Here is a 21,883-nt window from a genome sequence, read left to right on the forward strand (position 1 = left end):
ATCAAAGACCACCAAAGTTTCATAAACTAGATACATAAAATAACATCAACAAATCAATTCAAACTCAATTTGTCCCTAAACCTAACTAATTTCTAGATGCTTGCCATTCATCGAACATTTGGTTGGCTAGTTCCATCCTCCAAGTAGCCCAAGCATCCGATGGATGAATATTTGTGATATTCGGTTTTTCGTCATCCACCACATTAGTAGGTAATTCCTTCTCCCACTTCCACTTCGATGGGATCAATACTCATATGGGTTCGAATAAAATTATGGAGCAAACAACATGCAATAATAATTCTATTGTGCACCCTTACAGGATAAAACGATGGACTCCTAAGTATTCCCCATCTAAGTTTTAATAAGCCAAAGCATCTTTCAATGACATTACGTGCTGAGGCATGTTTCATATTAAAAAACTCTTGCGGAGAACTTGGCTGATAACCCTGACGCCACTCATTCAGATGATATCGCTGTCCTCTAAATGGTGCAAGAAATCCTTCACAATTTGTGTATCCAGCATCAACTAAATAATAACAACCTATAAAATAAATTTTTATAAAAATGATTAATTCAGCAAACAAAGTTTTATATTATAATTAAAATAATTCAAATTCCTCTAACTATACACTGTACCATGAGGAACTTTTAGTCTATGCCTTCTACTAATGGCATCTCGAAGCACCCGTCCATCGGCAACTGAACCTTCTTAACCAGGAAGAACATAAACAAATTGCATCTCAGGTGTACAAACACCTAGCATATTTGTTGCTATGTCACCTTTTCGGGTTCGATATCTAGGTTTATCAACTGTTGGCACCCTAATCTTGATGTGGGTTCCATCAAGAGCACCTAAGCAATTCTATTTCACATGATATAAAACCTTGAGTTAGAATACTAATTTAAATCTAAGTCAACTAAATGTTGTACAAGCTATATATAAAACTCAGTCTAATACCTTAAACCATTTCCACCTTGTGTCAGAAGACTCGGATGTAATTGGCTCCGGCTTTTTAAATAAGACATCTTGTAAGCGTATGACAGCATTTAAAACACTATGAAATGCTCTGCTTACAGTTTCCCCGGACCTTCTAAAGTGATGCTTGATAACTCGATTTTTAAAGTGATGGGAAATGATATGTAAAAACATTGCTACTTGCTCATCAACAAGCATGAACCTTGACGACTTCAATCCCCCTATCGTTTCTAACATCTCACATAGTTTAAAAAAGGCAGTTCTATTCATCTTAACTTGTTCAATACAAGTCTCGTCACTAGCATATACAAGCCTCTTCACATAATCCCGTTGTGCATAAAAATCTACGGTATAGGACCTAATCCTTGGTCTATAAGTATGTAGGCTAAGGCTGGCACCCATTCTAAATAAGAACCAAATCGCGATTCTACAGATTTCCAACCAAATTGTCAATGCAGCACCGATTATTTTACGCCTCACACTTTGTGCAATTAAGGGCAAACGAGCCATTACTGCACCATATTAAAATTAGAACTCAGTATCAATCCCCTCACACTTTAGAGATGCAAATTTATTAAAATAAATATCGTATAAGATATCTTTTTTCAATTAATAAAATAGATAATTCATTCAATTTTTGTTGAGATATTGTTAATCTTCAGTAAGATTTTATCAATTGTTGAGATATTGTTGAGATATTGTCACTTTATAATTTGATAATTTATTTGAAAATAATATTATAATCAATTTGAATTAAATAAGGAATTTGAATATTATTAATTTAATAACAATTATATAAGCATCGAAATTGGAACTTGATTGATTGTTTATATAAGTACCGAATTATATTTTAATTAAAATATGAAGATTTAATCTTAAATTTGGATATTATATAAGCATCGAAATTGGAACTTGATTGATTGTTTATATAAGTACCGAATTATATTTTAATTAAAATATGAAGATTTAATCTTAAATTTGGATATTATATAAGCATCAAAATTGGAACTTGATTGATTGTTTATATAAGTACCGAATTATATTTTAATTAAAATATGCAGATTTAATCTTAAATTTGGATATTATATAAGCATCGAAATTGGAACTTGATTGATTGTTTATACATAATTTAAAAATAGAGAGATTATTATATAAAAAAGCCTTGTAAATTAATTCAATAATTATTTGAGTCTTTAATAAGACATTACCAGAATTATATTCTATCCAATAATTGAAGCGGAGTGTATTGAAGGATGTTTTATTAGATGGGGCTATCGAAGTAGGCTTTCTTATTTCTTCTAAGGGAGCTTATAATCTTAGAACCATGGAAGAATGATTGAAATGACAATAGGTAATTATTTTGGTAACTTGGAGTGCTGCTGGTTTTATGTTCTGGTAATGTAATTTTTTATGGTAGAGTTAACAATCTTGCCAGTATCATATTAGAGAGAATTAAGTTAAAAGGCTCATAGTTCTTCAATACTAATCTCAGTAACAGTAAAAAAAATCAAATAATTTAATTGCAAAAAAACTTACAGTGACTCAGTGAATACAAGAGGCTTAGTTATGGGTGGAGCAAGCAAGCCAAGGGACTAAGGGAGTAGTGCTAGTGGCCGGAGGCTAAGCAAGCAAGGGAGGTTGGGACTAAGAGGTGAAAATAAAAATACAATTTCAATAATAAAAAAGAAGAAGAAAAAGTAAAGCAATACGTTTGAAGAAGTAAAACAACATGCCCATAACATAACGAATAAGAAACACATAAATAACATAACCCAACAAAGAAGAAAAAGCTAAATAGGAATATTTCATGATGTGTCATAGGAGATGACTAGCACTTCGAATTTAAAGGGGATATTAAATGACAACAATTCACCATTCACTTTAGCATACTTTAAATGACAACAAAATTAGTCGCTCACAAAATAAAACCAATCAAATGCATTGCAAATAACTTCAATTAACACCAAGTGCTTTCTTTTACACAACAAATCAATAAGAACAACAGAAGAACACATGCAACCCCAAATCCCCCTTAAAAACGCATCTTTTCCTTTGATTAATTAATGCTTTTAACAATTTAAACCCAAAATGAAACAACTTCCAATTCCCTGTTAGAACGAACCAACAAAGCCTATATACTTAATCATGAAGTAAAGAAAAAAAAAGAAATCACCCACTAATAAAAAACATAAAGGTCTTTTTTTAAAAATGGTGCAATATAAAACCAAAAGAGCTAAAAACCTCAGTAAATGAATGATATTATGTTATTAACATACAAGGAATTAGAGACTAGAAACTCAATCACTGGAACCAGTGTGCATATTTCTCTTTCCCTCCACCTCTCTCAAACTCACTAAGGAATGCATATTTCTCTGCTCTGGTACGATCCCATTATCATTATGCAACATATATATATAAACCTCACTACCAACTAAAATTGAAAAGAGCACAAAACAACATATGTATATCGACTCTCCTACACATTTTCTGCCAAAAAAAGGCATTTTTATGATATCAACAGTGTGCAAACCAAATTTATTTTAGTAACTTTACATGATATCATAGGTTTCTACATGTGTCTGTGGCTGGTTAAACTATTTGTTTCAAAGAAAAGTTATTTACTTTTGCTTAGAGTTGAAACGCAAAAAAGGGCAACTAATAAATGTATGTCCTAATTTCATCGGAGGAAATTTTGACAATGTTTCAGGACAGACATGCCTATGAAAAACAAACATAGGCAAAAAATACAGCTGAATAAATGCAAATTATCAATTTTTTGTCTCAATCAATTGGGGCATGATCCAGAATTGAAAACCAATAAAGCACATATTTGAATCAACATGCAGTGGCATCTATGCCAACACTTCATAACCACTCAACCACTCAACCATTTTGCTTATATCTAATGAAAATGCTAATCAGCCTCGAGACAATGGATTGAAAGAATAACATCATGAAAACAAATGCAAAACCAACCTTGCAAATCAGAAGGTCTTCTGTCTTTAAAGAATTTTCCTTCTACCTCCTCCTGAAAGGAAATAAGATAACTTTCTCACACTCCAGACCAGAAGGTAAACAGCAAGGCAATAAAATTAAGAGAAAAGCAACGTCTTAAAGATGAGTTATATAGCAATGAAGAGGCCCATAAGTGAAAGGGAGCAAAAGAGAAAAAGGGGATATTAAACACAGAAGAAAGGCATAAAATTATTTTACATGCTTTCAATCACAAATTATATTGCTAAAAAATGCAGTAGAAAGTACAGTAATAAAGTATAAATTCAAAAGTTCCATTTATAAATGTGAAACTGAAACCGCAATGATCAAGTAATCCTTTAATAGTATGCTGTGCAGATATTGTTTCCTAAGCTAGAGAAGTTGAAACTATCCTCAATTGGCATTGAAAGAATATGGCTTCCCCAAGCATTTTGCTCAACTCAAAATTTGACAAGCTTGATCATTGAGGGTTGCGTCAACATAAAGCATTTGGTATCCGGCTCCATGATTAAATATTTGCAGCGGCTCAAATGCTTGGAAGTAAGTGAATGCAAATGCATGTAGGAGATAATATCAATGGAGAAGCAGATCGAAGAAGCATTCTAAAACAGAGGATTAATTTGCTTCCCTCGATTGAACTCCCTCAAATTGAAAGATCATCAGAAACTCATTGGATTTTTCCATGAAGATTATACTGTTGACTTCCCAGCCTTAAAGATTCTTGAGATAGAAAACAGTCCAGACTTGAAGGCATTCATCCATAAATCTATCGACAAAGATAACCCTACTGGTGGAGTTTTGTTCAACGAAAAGGTACTGTTTTTAACGCAGTGAATTGTACCTTATTTTCATTTCTCTTGTTATAATTAACTCTTCTAATCATTTCTTCCACAGACATGAATAGTGATATCAACTATATTACTTCTGTTAAATTCACCATCTCTAAACAACATAAATTCAAGGATTAACTAAACATAACAATAAAAGGAATTTAAAACCCCAAAAAGAACAAATCTTGCAGAGACCCAAAATTAAAAAAAAAAAGGAAACATGATTACATATGGCTTGTAAATTGAAGGTTTAGTTGACCTGTAATGAATATGGATTTCCATTGAAATAAATTGAAGCCTTGAGTGGAGCCTGGAAAGAATCAGAAATGGCGATAACTAGGCGCAGGCAAGACAACCAAGAAGAGGAATAAATTAGGAGGAATTGAAAGCTTAAAAACCTAAAACACTAACCTGTAAATGACCAAATCCGGGCACAGTGCGATGAAGAAGAAGCTGTAATCAGAAAAGGGGAAACCGATTACATGCAGAATCAGCAGAGTGAAACAAATCTGGAGGGGATTAACTTACCAACAAGGAAATCGGCAGAGGCTAGAAGGAACAGAAGAGAAACGGGGAAGCAGATGGGAGGGTATAACAAGGATGGTAAACCTATGCGGCGCCTAATCTGAGCAAATGGGGTGTATTAGAAATCGGTGGATTTCACCGATTAGGTTGGTATTGTATTACAGGCGTAATAGAAAAACCATGAACCAAACAACGGCATAGAGGCGTCTTAAGTGGGCCCCACCGATTAGGGGTGTATTGGCTATTCCAATACACCCAACCAAACATAGTCTTAGTTTTTTTCTAATCAACACATCTTTGTTAATAAAATGGCATATAACAAACATCCAAAAGGGCATGCAAACTAATGAAATCCATTAGAACGTAATATAGATGCATATATATATTTATATGCACACCACCATTTTCTTCAATTTTCTCACCAACTAAACAAAATAAAACGAATCCATACAACAAAAAGAAGCTAACTTTCTAGTGTTTTACCAAAAACCCAACAAATCCCACATCCCATTTTATACTAATTTAGCTAGATCTACCAACTTTAACCTCAAAATTCAGTTTTTAAACCTTCCACAATCCTATTTGTTTCTCAAGAAAAAAATAGAGAAAGAAAGAAAAATATCAAAGTTCTAGGAATTACCATAACCATCTTCAACAAGAAAATTAAAGGTATGGTGATCACAATTGTAAGTAAACTTGTTGTTGGAAGAAGTTAGTTTCTACAAACACTGAGTTGCGATTGCTCGAAAATTCCCAGTGAACTCAGTGTACTCGGCCAAGATCGTTGTTCCTCGAGCAAAGAAGCTGTAAATAAATGCTTCCTGACTCATTCTTTTTCTCTCTTGAACTAAACTGAGTTAGCTCACAAGTTAATCACATAGACAAAACAGAGAAAGACAAATGAGTTTTGCTTGTTCTACTACTTCAACGTTAATGTCTCCTTTTTCATGTTTTTAAGACTAAGTCTGCCATTTCTTTATTTGTTTCAAAAATAATTTTGTGTGAGTTTAATCTTCTTTTGTAATTTATTAATTTCTATTCTTTATTTTTTGAAATATGTATTTTCAATCCGAATTTGAGTGTTTGGAAAGAGAGAAATTTTAGGGCAAAATACCAAAAAAAGCTAATTTTTTTAAATTTACCGAAATGGGCCCGGTATTTTATTATTTACTGAAATGGGTCATTTTCCCCTAAATCACGTCCACCTCAGCGCGATGTCAGGGGACGTGTCAGCAAATCGCGCTGACGTGGCAGCAAATCGCGTCCACGTCAGTGTGCTTTATGTCCACGTTAGCAAAGCGCGCTGACGTGGACGCGATTTTCTGCCACGTAGGGCGCCCATGTGGACGCGATTTCGCCGTGTTTCCCAGGTTAGGATTTTTAGGGTTTTTAAGATTTTTAAAGTTTTGGGGGAAAAAGTAAACAAATAAGGGATTAAGGTTTAAGGTTTTGTAATTAAATTAAATAAAATTTATTCAAAATTGGATTATATTTCGTGTTTATGGGTTTTTAAGATAAAATCAAAGCAGGATGATTTATCAGAAGGATTTTTGAAGTCACACCCACGTATACGCGCTTTTGCTACAGTAGGTCCTGGAAAAATAATTTTGAGTTGACGTTTCTGAGCAAATAGTTTAAAAAACGCTTCAAGCAGGATGTTTTATGAGAAGAATTTGTGAAATCGCGCCCTCGTAGACGTGCTTTTGCTACAGTTGGTCCTGGAAGAAATAATTTTGAGTTGACGTTTCTGAGCAAATATTTAAAAAATGCTTCAAGCAGGATGCTTTATGAGAAGAATTTGTGAAATCGTGCCCACGTGGACGTGCTTTTGCTACAGTAGGTCCTGAAAAAATAATTTCGAGTTGACATTTCTGAGCAAATAGTATAAAACAACGCTGTAAGCAGGATGCTATTTGAGAAGAATTTGTGAAATCGCGTCCACGCTGTTGCTATAGTAGGTCCTGGAAAAATAATTTCGACTTGATGTTTCTGAGCAAATAGTATAAAATCGCTTCTAGCAGGATGCTATATGAGAAGAATTTGTGAAATTGTACCCACGTGGACGCGCTTTTGCTACAGTAGCATGTTTGGGCTGAGGCTATAAATGAGGCAAAGAATGTTCTCAAAATGCATAAGTCACAGCAGAAACAATTTAGAGAGGCTAAGAATGTTAGAGTTTCAAATATGAGTGAACGTATTAGTGCTGTTATTTACTACAATGGTGAGGTTTGCCACACCGAGAATGGTGTTTTTTTTTGTCGGAGAATACGGTACGACTGGTTTTTAACCAGAACATAGATTTGACAAAACTTCGTAAAAGAATTAAGCGTAAAATTTTCGGAACGACGCCAATGAAAGTTCTATCTATTACGTATCAATTTTGTTCTTCTGTTGATCCGGTAACATATGACTCGTTCGACATAAAAGGTGCTCGTAGCTTGGAGGCAATGGTGCAGACTCATCTTGCTAGTGGAGCACCTTATATTGAGTTATATGTACAATTTACATCGCCAAATGATGTACTTGTGACCAGTGTTCGAGATGTATACACGACCCCTGGCCGACATTCGGTTAGCGGATTACAAAACAAGGAACAACCCATGTTTGGTAGCGGTGTTGAATGCACATCCCCCGCAATACACTCTATCGGTGGATGGGACATGTACGTCAGTGGCTCAATGTTTGATGCTAGAAATATGTACTGGGGAACGACATCAAATTGTAGTGGTTGGCAATCTACATCCAATTGGGGACGTTATGAAATGATCAGAAGAAGGGATGATGTACTCTATACGATGTCAACCGGTGAGGGGACCTCGTACGCTGTAGATGATTGTGGGTTAGAAGATGACTCCAATATGGATCCACCTTGAGAGGCCGGGCCCGATGGTGTAGAAGTTGGCTTATTTTCTGAACTGGAGCCTATTCCAACAGAACCTGAAGATGCTAAAAAGAGTTCAGATGAAGAAGAAAATCCACGATTCAGAGCATACTCACCTCCAGCCGACATGCATAATGTCGATCTGTCTACAGATGGTGCGTTAGAGTTTCCAGATCTACCACACTGGTTGTGTGATCGTACAAGTTCAGGGCTAGATTCGGGTGAATTTGAAGTTGGTAATCAGTTTACCAACAAGGATAGTTTTATTGGTGCTTTGAAATAATATAGCATCAAAAACGATGTTAACTACCACGTCGTTAAATCCAAATCTGATAAGTTTGAGGTAAAGTGTGTGGTGCAAGACGGCACATGTTCATGAAAAATCTACGCCTCGTTAAGAAAAATGACAGGGATATGGGAGACTAAAAAGTATAAAGGTCCACATACATGTGCTGCAGGTACATTATTGACGGTTTCTGTATAATAATTTTATTATGTAATGTTGCATTATTTAATGTACTCCATTTATAGGTGTTTCACAATATCATCCCAAGATGGATTCAGCTCAGTTAGCTAGCTTGATACTGCCCACGGTAAAAGCAGATCCTAAGACTTAAGTGCCAGTGTTAATTGCCAATATCCGTAGCCAAATGGGGTACACGCCCTCTTACCGCAAGGCCTGGATAGCTAAGCAAAAGGCGTTGGAGAAGATGCATAGTGGGTGGGACACTTCATATAATGAAATATGGCAGTGGTGTCAAGTGCTAGAGAGATACGTCCCAGGTGCCATCACAGACCTTGAAACGTAACCTGCGTACTACAACGACCAATTGCTACATGGATACCGAGTGTTCAAACGCCTGTTTTGGACCTTTAAGCAATACCGAGACGCATTTCCATGCTGCAAGCTTTTGGTACAAATTGACGGTACCTTTATGTTTGGTAGGTATACTCATCGGCTATTGCTTTCAGTGGCACAGGATGGCGGTGGGAGAATTCTTCCAATTGCATTTGCAATAACATCGGAGGAGTCGTCTGATGACTGAGATTTCTTTCTCTCTAGGTTAAGGAGGCATGTGTGCCCCCAACTTGATTTCTATGTTATTTCAGATCAGGGTGCCGATATACTAGCTGCATTTGATCGACAGGGAAGCTTATGGCAGCGCACACACCATCGATATTACCTAAGACACGTTGCTTCCAACTACTACAGGCAATATCCATCTAAGAACGAACAACGACAAGTGACCAACATGGGTATTTAGTCTCTATCTGTGTTCTTTCGTTTGTCAATTTGAATTAGTTGTAAATGAAGAAGTGGTATGTAATATTCGTTACGAATTTATATTGGCAGGGTATGAAATAAATAAAGGCCGTTTTCACAAGATGCTAGCAATTTTACATTCAATTAACGGAGAAGGGGCGGACTATCTTTGTAACATACGTTTCGAACAGTGGGCACAAGCATACAACGGTGGCCTACGATATGGCCATATGACGTTAAACCTGGCTGAATGCATAAATTCTGTTCTTAAAGGAACACGTCATCTACAGATAACATCGGTTGTGCGATAGACATATTTTCATTTGGCGGCGCTATTTCCAAAGCAAACAACAAGTTATGCTGGCTAGATGCAGGGAGGCCATGTATGGTGCAGTAAGGTAGTTCAAGAAATTAACAAGTCCAAGGTGCGGGAAAACACCATGCACACCGTGTGTCACGATCGAGACAACTTATGGTTTCGCGTGACAGAGTTTGACAGACTGTACCAAGGTGTTGTTGGCGGGCAATATCATGTACACTTGCGAAATAGGACTTGGGACTGTGGGATGTTTGATGCACTTCGTTATCCATGCTCTCATGTTTTTGTAGCTTGTCAGAATCTTCGTCTGGATCCGATGAGCTATGTGGATGAAGTGTACAAATTAGAAAACATGTACAACATCTGGAGACACGTTTTCCCACCGGTCCTAGATGAACGTAAGTGGCCACCCGTATCTCTTGCCCCTTTTAAGCTGTTACCGGATAGAGAATTGCGTCGCAAACCAAAGGGTCAACCTTGCTTGACTAGAATACGTAACAATATGGATATCCGAGAAATAGCCAGTCAACAGAAGTTGTGCGGATGGTGTTGGAATCCAGGCCATACAAGTCGATCATGCCCTAATCGCAATAGTTGAATGTAATTGTAAAAAAATTATATTTTTTCAATTATTAATTGATAATTGTATTAATTGTTAGTAAAATTATCAAATTATATCAAATTATTAATTGTTAGTACCAGTCAAAACATTTTTCCAAATCTAACATTATGTGAATGTAAAATTATTAACTGATAATTGTATTAATGGTTAGTAAAATTATCAAATTATATTTAAGTTAAGGGTTTAGGGTTTTTAAGTTAAGTGTTAGGGTTTTTTATTTAAGGGTTACGGTTTTAAAGTTAAGAGTTTAGGGTATTTAATTTAAGGGTTACGATTTTTAAGTTAAGGGTTAGAGTTTTTAAGTTAAGGGGTTTTGGATTTTTAAGTTAATGGTTAGGGTTTTTCATTTAAGGGTTACAGTTTTTAAGTTAAAGGTTTACGGTTTTAAAGTTAAGGGTTAGGGTTTTAAAGTTAAAGGTTTAGAGTTTTAAGGTTTTAGGGTTTATGGTTTTTAATTTAAGGGTTTAGGGTTTTTAAGTTAAGGGTTTAAGGTTTAGGGCTTTAGGGCTTTAGGGTTTAAAGTTTTTAATTTAAGGGTTTAGGGTTTTTAAGTTAAGAGTTTAGGGTTTTAATTTAAAGGTTTAGGGTTTTTCAGTAATAACTCAAACAAATTTCTATTTTATAGGTTAAGGGTTTAAGGTTTTTAATTAAATTATGTATTTAATTATAATTTATAAATTTATAAATTTTTAATAAATTAGATTAGGGTTTGTAAGTAATAACTCAAACAAATTTCTATTTTATTACATCAAATAATATCAAAATATTCAAAATATTTGTACAAATAAATTTAAATACAAAAATCAATGTCTGTGCCCGCCGGATTTAGTGCCACATGGCGGCCGTCGATAATTACGTGCCGGATTCCTCCTCTGTCCAGCTTCCGGCGGCGTTTGTGGTTCCTCCGGTGGGGATTCTGGTTTTTCCGATAGGGCATCTGGTTGTCGGAGTTGGGACGATGAGCCACCTTGATAGAATAGTGAATGTGGAGGTGTTTGCATCACCAACGGTGACAGTGTTTGAAACCCATACGGTGGTGGGGATTGGTAAAAAGAAGAGCTCCCCGACGGCCCCTCTAGCGATTCTTCGTGCGTCGCTGGCCTATACATTGGCGGTCCACTCGGCGTAACAAGAAATGGAGCTGAATCGGGCCATTGGCTCCAACCTGCTATAGGACTCGGAAAAGGAAACATATAAGGGTTAGAATACATAAAAGGGCTAGGAAAAGCACCTGGCATCATCTGAAAAGGCGGTTGCGTGGGTATCATCGGTTGAACTACTGGGTCGAGTGATTGTGTTAGTGCTATCGTTGGGCTTAGTGATTGAATGGCCGCTGATGATGGGTTGAGTGAATATCTAGGCCTCGTTGAGGGGCCAGCGTCGTCATCCTGTCGTTTTGGATTTAAAGGCCCGCGTTTTTCCTTTTGGACACGTAATTGTCGCTGCCTCTCCTCTAGCACTAGTAAATACGGCTTACCATGGATCCTAAACCATGGCATGTATTCCGGCACACATGCTAACTCCGGAACGATGATCAGTTTCTTAGTAGATATATAATCATACCGATCTTCCCACATTTGGATGTACTCAGACCAGAATCTCAGCCAATCCGTATTTAATTACCAAAGGTCGATTTTGTGGTGATCGTCAAACACCTCAGGTTCCACGGGAATCAGTTGTTTACATCCAAATTGCCGTAACACCCTGTCTGACTGGTGCATCTCCACGGTCGCGTAGTTGATCAATGCGACTTTTGCGTGCCAAGCGTTTGGATTTTGTAAGAACTTATCTGGAATTACTGCCTGAATTGCCAGATCCTCGTATGGTGTCCATTGAAACTATATGAACATGATAGAAATATTAGTTATATACATAATACTCAATACTAAATACCAATCGACTAGCGAATGATGAAAATATCAATTTTATTTAATACTTACATGTGCTTCCGACTATTGGTCTAATAGAAGCCGTATATCTTCAAGAGAGGTAGGTAATCGAGCATGACTTGCCGGATGGTAACACCTAATTAAATAAATTTTTAGCATACTTTTATTTTTAAAAATCTACATAATAATTATAAAATCTAATATAAAATTTACCTCGTTATGAGTGAGAATGTATATGGGTGGTCCACTTGAGGACGTAGAAATAGAAAGTGAAATCATGCCCATGACTGCAGTAGTACATACAACCTCCGATTTTTACTTTCCTCGGTCGCGTCGCCCCGCACATCTCCCGATATAACGTTGCCAAGATGGCAGACCCCCAACTCAATTCACCAGCTGCTCTAAAATTAATGAGTTTCAGCAGCCATCTTAGATGTACGTGGCTCCGTGACGAGTCCGGCATCAGATAACCTCCAATTAACTGAAGAATGTATGCCCGAACATATCAGATTCTTTCTATTTCGGTTGAATCTTCATTCGAATCCGGGAATGTGTCTCGTAACCAGCCCATCTCGATCTTACCTCCGTCTATTTTCTCTGGAATAGCGCCCAAAAGCTCGTAGCACACCGCTCCCCAATCGCTAGATTGGGCAGACCCGGTGACTGGGTACCCGTCCACCGGCAATCCCAATTGCAGACTGACATCTTCCAAAGTGATAGTGCACTCTCCACATGGAAGATGGAATGTGTGCGTCTCGGGTCTCCACCTCTCGATCAACACACTGATTAGTTTCGGGTCCACCTTGCATCACCGGCCTACCGTCGCCACGTGCCAAAAACCTACTTTTCGCAGGTAGTTCTCTACAAACGGTGATGGAGGAGCATGCATATTCTGGATATTGCATTCCAATATCCGATCTACAGACTTTTATAACAAATAATAAATTAAGAATTATCTAAAAATGCATAAATAAAAAATTCTTAAATAATATTTAAAAAATAAATTTAACGCTTACCCTTTTCATTTGTTCCACCGATATGTGCTGCTTATCAAGACGAGTCAATTCTCTAGCCATTGCTGAAATCGTACAAATTATGCCATTTAAAAAAAACAAATGTCAGAAAAAAAAGAATTGAGACGTAAAAAAATATTTTTTTCTTATAAGTGATGCTGTTGTGTCAGGCAGCAATGGTGTTTTTCTTTTTTTAAAGTCAGGGGAAAAAAGGGAAACCAAAAAAAATTTAATTTATTAGTGGTGCCACTAATGTGTCAAGCGGCACCTATGGTCTTGCGATGCTATCAGGCAGCACCACCTAGTATATATACCCCATCCTTAGCCAAAATTTGTTTCTGTTGAAGTTTTTAGTTTCTGCCGAAGTTAAGGAAAAAAAATAAAGTTTTGTTATAAAAAAAGAAGAAGAAGAAGAAATATTTGTTTTTTAGACTTCAAAAATCAAGTTTAAGTTTATAAGATTAGTTTGCAATTTTTTTACATGTAATTATTTTTTTAATAGGAGCTACTATTTTTTAAATAAAAGCTATTTTTTTATTTTTAATGTATTTTACAGATTTAGCATCGAAGATGAATAACCAATTATTCGTATATGTTCATTTTGAGGGATAATTTTACAAACAACAGTTGATTGTATATTTAAATGTGTAACAACCCGTTTTTCAGTGGTGCCAAGAACGGTGATTTTGAAACCTCATTTTTCAATGATCAAGTCTATAACTATTATTATTTAATATTTATGAGTTTATTTTAGTTTAATATTTAGTTTTGGTATAATAATTTTGTTGAATTGATAGTTAATTTTTGTATAAAGACTAAATTGTAAAAGTTATAAAAGTTAATTACAATTGATTTTAATTGAGGGCTTGTTTAGTAATTAGACCTTTAGTTATTAAGTGGACAATTTAGTGAAGTTATTAGTTATAATTTTTATTAAATTTATAATTAAAAAGTATAATATGTTATAAATATCTTATTAAGTGGATGTTCATCATGATCAATATATAGTTTTAATGTACTTTAAATTCTAATTATTAGAATTAGATCTCTACTTCTCTTATACTTCTTATGCCTATAAATAGAGACTCTGGTGAAGCATTGTAATCATCCCTTTTGATCAATAAAGTGCATTCTCTATTGCTTTCATATTTTCTTTATTCTTTATTCTCTCCATATCTCTTTATTTTATAACAGGTTATCAGCACGATGATTATCTATTTTTTCAAAATCTTTCGAAGTCGTCCTACAAATCAAATTCCTTTTCACGTTAAACTTCCACCCTTACAACTTCATCCTCAGGTTGTTGAAAGATTCAATCTCAGAATGGATGCTCATGATAAAAGTCAAAGTGATGTTAAAGATCTTCAGGTATATTTTACTATGTTTTATTTATTATATAATGTTTATTATAATTGGAGAATAATCATGACAACATGAATGGATAGAATTTGATTTAAAATCTACGCATATTTGCGATGGTGATTATAAAATAAAAAATCAATAGAGGCGTTTAGAAGTCTGCCCTACTAGATTTGTTACATTCCCTGAAGTGAATGCAAACATAAAGAAAATAAAAGATATAATTATGGACCACTAAAAGTGGGAATATAGTAATAAATAAGATAGCAATAAGAGTTCTCAAGATAACTCTTCAAAGGTAAAGATAACTTATGTTATCAGTGTGACATGAAATATTATTGGCCGTATGCCCAAATATTTTGTTTCTGTTAATATTCTTTGAAGAGTGATATGAAAATGTAGTAATGAATTCTATCATTACAGATAGAAAATATTTATCTTATTTGGTAATGAAACAAACAAATATTATTCCAATATTTGATAGTACAAAATTAGTTGAAAGCTCCAGAAGAGCTAATATATCAATACCTAAAAAACACAAAATTTGTGATGTTAATGTATTACTTTTAAAAGATATTTGTAATGAATCTCATATTGAGATTGTGAATGAGGAAAATATGATATTTTATATAAATAAAAAAGAGAGGATTTGATTATTAATTTATATTTATTTTATAATCTTTGTGATCTTCTTTCGTCATCATCCCCATTAAGGGATTGAAAGCAAAATATTTCACTGTGAAAGATCTATTTATGAGCAACGAAATATGATAATTCTATCTAAAACTCGTTATGGTTGGATGCACCTAAAGTTGCAAAATTGTTTTTAGATATTTGAAGATGTTGACATATTTCCTGAAGCAAATATTGCATATAATTGTTTGGAAATTATATTTATTTTGTTGACTTAGTGATAATAATCTTCACATTGATTTAGACATTTCCAGTAGTAAATGTCACAATAGCACTTATACGTGGATACAAAGTAAAATGAATGATAGTAAAATTATTAATTTGTTACAATTTAGTACAATTGAAATACATGTTAAAGTAAACCAGAAGTTTACTAATACAAATGCATTTACTACTTGGCGTGACCAGTTAGACCATCCTGGATCATATATGATGCGAAAATCAATTAATAATTCATATGGACATTTATTAAAGAGCCAAAAGATTCTTTAATTTAAAAGAATTCCCATATGTTGCTTGTTCTCAACGAAAATTGATTATTAGAAACTCACTAGCTAAAGTTGAGATTTAATGTCTTGCATTTTTAAAATGAATATGGGCTCATTCATCCACCATGTGGATGATTTTGATGTTATATTATTTTGGTAGATTCATCTACAAAAAAATCACATGCGTTATCAACTCGCAACCTGTCGTTTGCGAGATTGCTTGTTTAAATGATTAATTTCAGATAATGCAATTAAAACAATTCATCTTGTTAATGTTAGTGAGTTTACATCCCAAGTTTTCAATAATTATTGCACGTCAATTGGGATAAAAGTTGAACATCATATAGCTCATGTTCACAAACAAAATGATTTAGCTGAATTATTTATCAAATGCCTCCTATAATAGCTAAATATTACTTATGAGAACAAAACTTTCTATTTCAACATGAGATTGTGTTGATTTACATGTTGTAAGCATCAAGCCAATAAATTATAAATACTCCTCATTATAATTGATTTTTGGTCAAAAGCCAAATATTTCTCATCTTACAATTTTTGGATGTGCGGTATATGTTCGAATTACTCCACCACAACGTACAAAGATGAGTGAATCCTCAAAGAAAGTTGGGAATATATATTAATTACAAGTTTCTTTATATTATAAGATGTTTTGAATGTATATTTGTGATTACAATTTTGATTCGATAGTTTTCCCGACATTAGGGGGAGAGAAATAATAACTTGTAATGAGTTAGGGGGATAATAATTTGAACCAGAAGTTCAATAAGGATAACTCATTACAAGTTAACTGTTATATGTATTTACAAACTTAATGAGAATAACCAAGTGTTATATACATTCTAATATTTTAATTTGAATCAAAGTCCCAGTAGGATAATCAGTTGGAATAAATAATAGATTGATCGGTTCCAAAGATGAAAATTCTTCTAAATGGTCATATAGTGAAGGCGGGTGCTCCAGAAGAGACCCAATACATAACTAATAAGTAAAACTCTAGAAGAGATTCAGGTACCTGAAACTGAATTTTAAAATAATGAAAATAAGAGATCTCGATAAGTTATGTCAATTCGAGAAAATGTGGAACCGAATAATAAAAGTGGTCAACAATAATTTTGTATGCAATATTATTATTGAAATAATGAAATAAAAGGAGGATTTTGAATAAATCAATTGAGAAGTATAGATATGAAATAAATTGATCAAAATAGAAAGACACAACTCAAGTACAATTAAATTCGTGGAGTTTTTGGACTAGTAGTCCAAATATCTAAAGGTAGAAAGCCAGTGAGGGTGCAATTGAAGTAGTTTTGCAAAAGCGGAATAAAAATATGATTTTTTTTTGCTAAGTTCTAGCATTGATTATGAAAAGATATAATATTATTTTGTGGTGGATACAATAACCTTTAGATATATTATTATAACCTTTTATGAATCACTATATAGTAAAGTTTTTATTAAAATCATTGAATGATTTAGGATGCTAGAAGCATATTGAAATTCTCGAGAAATTGTTCATTTGTATGAATTGAAATAATTTGAACATATGTGGTTTTTATAAAAGAATCATTATTAAATTTTGTCATGATTTTTGTTGAATCTCCGAAAAAGATCAAATATATTTCCCCAAATTTCCCTCACTTATGACTTTTAAAAGAATGGTAATATAAATGCTTAGCAAATATATTCAAATAGTCATTTGAAAAACTAGTATTCAAGATTGAATACGTAGAATATGAGAAAATATATGATGTTTTCATGAGGAAGAGGAAATACGCGTTGCACTCTTTTTCCCTTAACCGAGGTTTTGTCCCATTTGATTTTCCTGGTAAGGTTTTTAATAAGGCAGCATATTATGCGTATTATAGATTGTGTACTCTTTTTCCTTCATTAGGTTTTTATCCCATAGGGTTTTTCCTAATAAGGTTTTAACGAGGCACATTATCTACCAATGGACAACCAATGGGGAGTGTTATGATTATCTTATTAAGTGGATGCCCATCATGATTAAGGTAAAGTTTTAATGTACTTTAAATTATAATAGTTATTAGAATTAGATCTTTACTTCTTTTATACTTCTTATGCCTATAAATAGAGACTCTGGTGAAGCATTGTAATAATCCCTTTTGATCAATAAAGTACATTCTCTATTGCTTTCATATTTTCTTTGTTTTTTATTCTCTCTATATCTCTTTTTTTATAACATAATAATAATAATAATAATAAACAAAAGGGGTGGTGGATGGAAAGAGAAAAACAAAGTCTTTTTAAACCCATTCCACCGAATTTTCATGAAGCTCAACGAGGAAGAAGAATAATTTTATGGTTTGGAATTTAGTCCTTCAATTTGGTAAGCTATTCAAGTCTCTCTTTTTGTAATTTTTATATTTTTAAGATTCTAGGAGCTTGATTTAGCTAGCCCAGAGATTAATTTGTGAAACTGTTAAAGTATCTAAAAGTTACCATTGTTGAATCTTGACGGTTTAGATATAAAAAATGACTAATTTGTAAAGTAAAATTGTTAGCTTTGAACATATGGACTAAAGTGAAAAAATTTTGAAATTAGCATGAAATTTATATAATTTTAAGAATTAGAGGGCCATAGAAGGATAAAATTGATATCGATTTTGAAATCGAAGTTCAAGTTTTAAAGTTATGATATTTTTTATTTTAAGGACTAAAATGAATAAAATACAAAATTTTAGGAATTTTTATAAAGTGAACATTCATTGTTCGCTTTAATCCGTTCTTTGTCAAGGTTGAGTTTTAATTTTAGTTTAGCTCCATACTTTATTTAGTGTTCGATTGGTTTTTTTTTAAGCGAGGGGGTATTGAATCAAGATCCTTCAGCGGTGTAATCGTCATGTTGTTCGTTGTTCTGGTGTGGGTAAGTATTTGAATGCTATTTTGGGATTATTTCTTTGAGAAAAAGGGTATCTTTAAGTCATATTTCGAGATTTAATTACATTATAGTCGGTTTATTTAAATGTTATATGTAGGATTCAGAGTGCAATAGTTCGGTGGACGATAATTCTACTATCATGTGTGTGAAACTAACCCGAAACCTCGCTCAAAACTCGAGAAAATTGTAAGATAGGGGCTATTTTTTACACTGCCTAGCGCCACAAAATTGTGTAGAGCACATCACCGTGTATGATTACACGGCCTAGATTGGTAGACTATGTAGACCATACGCACTGGATTATTAGGTCGTGTGGGCCCTTTTGGCCAATTTTTAGGGCCCGTTTCAGGGATTTAAAAATTGGATCCATGGGCATTATGGTAAGCCTTTAAAAGCGAAAAATTAGGTATGTCATTCGTAAATAAGCTTTGAGAGCATGTTATGTGGGATCGCTATGTATATGTTATATATTATGTAATGTTTTGTAAACATATTTTTAGACATGCATGTTACGTAAGCTTTTTGATATGTATTTGTAAATGTTAGCATGTTCGTATATATGATCTGTACTGAGTTTGATATGTTGAAAGAAGTGCATAAGGAAGTTTCACTGCAATTATGGCGTCTAGACCATAAATTTTCTGTCCGGCAGCTCAGCTGCATATTTATGCATGACACATCACCACATGTCGGTGTGATTGGATGGTGGACTCTACTAGTCCTAATTGGTGTGATTGGTTGGTCGGAGATGGTGTGTAGCGGATGGGGTAGGATATTCTATGATATGCTTCGATATGATATATGTTATATCCTGATATGAAATAGGATATGCTCTGATGAGGGATGTGATAACCTCTGATATGTTATATGATACATAATAAGAAATTTCGATCTGATACAAAATCTATACGTTTTTTTTATGTTACGTGGGTTAAACTACACACTGGGCGTAAAGCCAATGCATTTGCATGTTTTGTTTCAGGTGATCCTCAGGATTAGGATTGGACGGCTACTTTGGAACTCGATTTTCACGTTATTGGATTGCACAATGAGTTTTAGTATGTTTTGGACTTTTCTTTGGACATTTCAAACTTTCGGATACTTTAATTTTTGTTTGGGGACTTTTAAATTTATTTTGGTATATGTTTTTTAAGACTTAAATTTATTTTGGGGACTTTAATTTAAGATAAAGCGACATGACTAACAAACGTTTAAAGTTTTATAAACTATATCACTACAACGTTGTTTTTCGCTGCAAAATTTTTTCTTTAATTAAAACATTACAATATTTTACTCGCAAAAGGATTAAATAATTCAGTTATGTTTATTAAAAAAATTAAATGCGATTTTCATCAAATTACTCACGGGCTTCAGAATTGAAATGTTTGTTTTCAATAAGTTATTCAAACTAGTTTTTCCCTAAATTGAAAGTAGATTTTCACCAAAATTATGCGCTATACAATCCGACTATAACGTCTAGGTTGGGTTTGAGGTGTTACATTTTATGGTATTAGAGCCAGGTTGAAAAACTCAGGCTGTATATTTGGTTCCAAAATGTTTTAAAAAATAAAATTTTGATTTAAATTAAAATTTTACTAAAATAGCCTTTGAACTTTTGGAAAGTGAAACTGAGACTCCGGGGCCAATCCAAGTAAGACTCTAAACTTTAGTTATGCTTTAGATATACTTTTGCATGTGACATTTTAGTATAAGTAATTGCCTTAGAGACTGTAGTGCAATAACACACTTTCTAAATATTGATAAGTACTTTCGATAAAATTTTGAAATAACGATTTAAAAACTTAAATTGATACATAAATCTTTGAAATTGTAGATAAGATAATGAGTACTCATGGATCCAAGGATTTGGTATCCTGGGCATAGTGGTCGCCTTCGGGGGGCTCGATTCGAGTCATCTTCGATAGGTAGTATGCCCCAATTGGATACGAGTGAAGTTGTAGGAATTCCAACCGCTGAGACTGGTTCTATGAGTCAGATTATTGGGGAGGACACACTGTCCTAGGCAATGTTAAGGGTTTTAAAGAGGGTCGCTGGGACCCATACTTGACCTTAGAGTTGAGGGTAGATAAATGAGAGACTTCAATCCAACAGCGCTAACCTATTTAGGGGCGTCACTAGAGTCTCCCGACTGTAGCTGAATATTGGCTAGAGGCCATAGAAAGGATAATGAATTATTTAGACTACACCTCCAAGCAAAAACTGAAGGGTGCAGTATCTTTGCTTCGCAATGAGGCATATCAATGGTGGTTGACAATGGAGAAGGGCATTCAGCCTAAGAAGCTGACATAAGATTAATTTCGAGGTGCTTTCCAGAGTAAGTATATGGGGGTAAGCTATGTTGAGGCCCGTAAATACGAGCTTATGGGGCTAACTCAATGGGATAGATCGGTGGTCGAGTTATTGAGATTGAGTAGGTATGCTCATGGTTTGGTGGTCACTGACTACGAAAAGAGTATCCGTTTTAAGGAGGGTCTGAGGTGCGACCTTATGGTTTTGATAGCTTCGCAGAGAGAGTAGGTCTTTGTAGTCTTAGTTGACAATGAAAAACTTGTGGAAGAGGTTAAGCGCACTGAGCGTAAGACGAGAGAAGGAGGGAAGAATCAGAATAAGAACAAAAGAGATTCGGGTTCTTCCAATTCTTCTTAATGGCCTATGCAATGAGCCAGATTTAGGGGAGCTCAGAAGATAGAGTCAGTCACTAGAGTTGAGCCTGTTGCTACAGTTGAGCAAGCACCGATTTGTAGATTCTATAATAGACACTATCCGAGTGAGTGTTGGAGAAGGATTAGAGCATGTTATAGATATGGGTTCGCTGAGCATAAGATTAGTGAGTGCCCCTATATGGTTAAGCAGATACGAGATTCGGTTCAAGGTTAGATTCAACCTTAGAGGTTTATTCAGTAGTCTGCTAGGGGACGTGGTCAGATGAGAGGGGTTAATAGAGGGGGACGTGGTCAGAGAGTACCGAGCAGAGGTGCAGGTTAGGTTAAAGCCAGCAAAACTAGCCTTGTTTTATGCGGCAAGGTGTCGTGAAGATAAGGATACGATTGATGTGATTTCCAGTATATTCGCTATATATTCTTTATCCT

At 34.4% G+C, this 21,883-nt stretch overlaps 1 long non-coding RNA gene across 1 annotated transcript; it reads right to left on the reverse strand.

Moving 5' to 3' along the window:
* Positions 1-4,303: 4,303 nt before the first annotated feature.
* On the reverse strand, positions 4,304-5,576 carry LOC107917543 (uncharacterized). Its single transcript, XR_001689748.2, has 3 exons — positions 5,329-5,576; positions 5,212-5,253; positions 4,304-5,110 (listed from the first exon to the last, which is right to left on the reverse strand). It is a non-coding gene; the product is annotated as an uncharacterized lncRNA (long non-coding RNA).
* Between the last annotated feature and the right edge of the window lie 16,307 nt (positions 5,577-21,883).

Source organism: Gossypium hirsutum, chromosome D12, assembly GCF_007990345.1.
Source record: "Gossypium hirsutum isolate 1008001.06 chromosome D12, Gossypium_hirsutum_v2.1, whole genome shotgun sequence".
Taxonomy (NCBI): domain Eukaryota; kingdom Viridiplantae; phylum Streptophyta; class Magnoliopsida; order Malvales; family Malvaceae; genus Gossypium; species Gossypium hirsutum.